This window comes from Alligator sinensis, unplaced genomic scaffold, assembly GCF_000455745.1.
Source record: "Alligator sinensis unplaced genomic scaffold, ASM45574v1 scaffold1029_1, whole genome shotgun sequence".
NCBI lineage: Eukaryota > Metazoa > Chordata > Crocodylia > Alligatoridae > Alligator > Alligator sinensis.
Genome location: NW_005842425.1, coordinates 123,790 through 126,545, shown reverse-complemented (window position 1 = coordinate 126,545; position 2,756 = coordinate 123,790). Strand labels below are relative to the sequence as shown.

The 2,756-nt window shown below is 44.5% G+C and overlaps 1 pseudogene; it reads left to right on the top strand.

Moving 5' to 3' along the window:
• Positions 1-2,756, top strand: part of LOC112551326 — a 36,592-nt pseudogene that overhangs the window by 10,768 nt on the left and 23,068 nt on the right.

The following is a 2,756-nucleotide window of genomic DNA, read 5'->3' as shown; positions in this document are numbered from 1 at the left end:
TACAGAGCCGGTGGAGGAGCCGGCGGCATTGGGAGCAGCAGAGCCGGGGGTGAAATTGACTACGTTGCAAGCAGCAGAGCCGGTGGAGGAACCGGCAGCATCTGGAGCAGCAGAGCCAGGGAGGGAACTGGCTGCATTGCAGGCAGCGGAGCCAGAGAGAGAACCGGTGGCATCCTGAGCATCAGAGCCGGTGGAGGAGCCGGCTGCGCTGTGGGCAGAAGGCCCAGCGAGGGAGCCGGCCACATTTCAGGCAGCAGAGCCGGCGAAGGAACCGGCCGCTTCGTAAGCAGCAGAGCCGGTGAAGAAACCAGCAGCCGGATTAAAGAAGGAAGAGCCGAGGCGGAAGGTCTGGGCTGGTGACCCCAGCAGACGGCCCATTGAGCCAAGGACCTTTACGGACGCCCAGCAGGTTGGGGGTAAGACAGCGGCAGGCCTAGGACACCGTGGAAGCCAAGAAGAGGCAGAGCTATAGGTGGCGAGTGGCTGGGGTGTAGGGGAGGATGGAGCCCCAAGACTACCCGCGGGGGACCATGCCAACTCTAGGAGCTACCCCAAGGAAGGACCCCCCACTGAAGTTACATTCAAAGTCGTGGCAGGAGAGTTCAGGGGTCCTCCTGACTTCACCAGGGGTAGCCTCCAGGGTCCACCCATAAGCCCGGGGCCCATAAGATCTAGGGCTCAGGCAAAGGCAACACGGGAACACCTACTAGAGTGGAGGCGGGTACATCTCCATTGGCATCTATCCTGTTATGTGCTTTGATGCAGCAGGTTGGTACTAATTATATTTCAAAAAAGAACTTCTGAATATATGTGGCTTAAGACCTTCAAAAGTAGGTAGTCAAAAGTAGAGTTAGACTCCAGCAGTGGGTTTACTGAAGTGAGTAAATGAGTTAGAACTCCAGGTCCCACTGGGTGCATCTACACTTCACCCTACATGTCAATATGTAATTGCCAGCTACATCACCATAGTGGCATGCTCCCCCAGTATAGCACACTGCTACAAGGATGTAGCTGCAAAATTTACCTGTGCACCACGTGCATGACACATTACCTGCCCATACGGTGCCATGCTTTAGTACTTCCAAAAGAAAGAACTAAAGCACAGTGCCATAGCAATGTTGCCATACAGTGACATGTAGATGTGTCCATTGATTATCAATCTGACTTGTATTCCTACATTCCTGTTTTTCAGAAAAGTCTGCTCACATGATATATCCCATTTGAAGCTTAGGCATTCAGTTTTTAAAATACTGGCCAAAGATTTCTGGGACTGTATTTTGGTATATCCATTATTCACACCACTATATTCTATAGGAAATGAGGTATACAATTTGTTTATTAGGCATAGGCAAATCCTCTTTTTTTATGCAAGGTCTCAGTTCAGCATATGTACTCTCTTTTCTAGTTCTTGGCTTATACAATGATTATAGCAATGGGAATCTAGTTTATGACCAGGCTTGCAGGTGCTATGCTAATGATCATGATCTCTTAGACAGAGCAGTTCTGAAAATAACTGGGGCCCCTTGCTTTAGAAGTAGGGAAGATGGCCAAATAATGTGTTTGAGAAATACGTGTAATGCTAAATTCTTTCAAACAGTAAATGTCAATCTTTGAAAAACAAGCTTCCAATCCCAGATGCCTTAGCACTCCTGCTGTTTGGATGACTTGTAGCAAATTGCTCATTCATAGCAAAGAATACTAAAACATATTCTAGCTTCCTGATGGGAGCACATACCTCAAGACCTCAAAAATCATTATACTTCATTATGATAAATACCAAGTATCTTCAGGTGTGAAGGACTACAGAAATAACCCCAGTGCCACCTAATTCCTGAGGGGTTTTGTTTAGTATCAGGTGAAACTTCTATGTCTTATGGCAGCAGCAGGTTAACTATGCGGTTCATTCAATTCCTATATTTATTGATAGTGTTTCCTAATTTTTATGTATAACGTTCCTGCCTGTTCAGCTCTGCAATTTGCTTCAAATGCAGCCACCGAGCTGTCATCCTATGCAAAATAAATAAGGACAAAACTTAAACTACTATGTGAAAAATGTCTATAATTTATGGCCTGAGGAATAAGAAGTCTTTTTCCTCATATTAATATATGGATGATTTTTTTTCTCACAACCAGGAAAGTTGCCTTTTCTTCATGATAAAAATTATATAATAATGGGAATTAGCTAAAGACAACACTGACAAAACAGAGTATTGCAGTATAGTATACAAAAATATCAGAGGCATTTTTAAGGTGTTGTACTAAAGATGAGCTCAAATACAATGTATGAGTACATACAAGAAGGTAGCAGTGTGGTAGCATAAAAATTAGAAAGAAAAAAACCTATTGAACCATACCATGGGGAAAATGAAGGACCAATCCTATTTTACCTACTTTGTGCCTAAATGTGATCCTTCTCCACCCTTCTTGAGTCCATGGGAAGCTGTTAACACAAAAGGTAGGTGGGTTCTGCTCTTCCTTGCTGCTTTTTGTGACTTCGTCTTAAGGTTGAGATGATGGCATATTACAAATGCAGCTATAAAAACTGTATTAACTGTTTTTTGGAGTCTTAAGCCTAACTCACGTAGACACCTATGTCTGTGTAGGCATCTAATAGTTGGAGTACGATTTGCCCAACAGTGTAAATGAGAAGGATTAAGGATCAGTTGGCATGGCAGCAGAAACACTGGACCAACTACAGTACACTGAGCTGGCCCATGAATTCAGTTTGTTGTTCCCCCTGTTGTGATAGCAAGGGA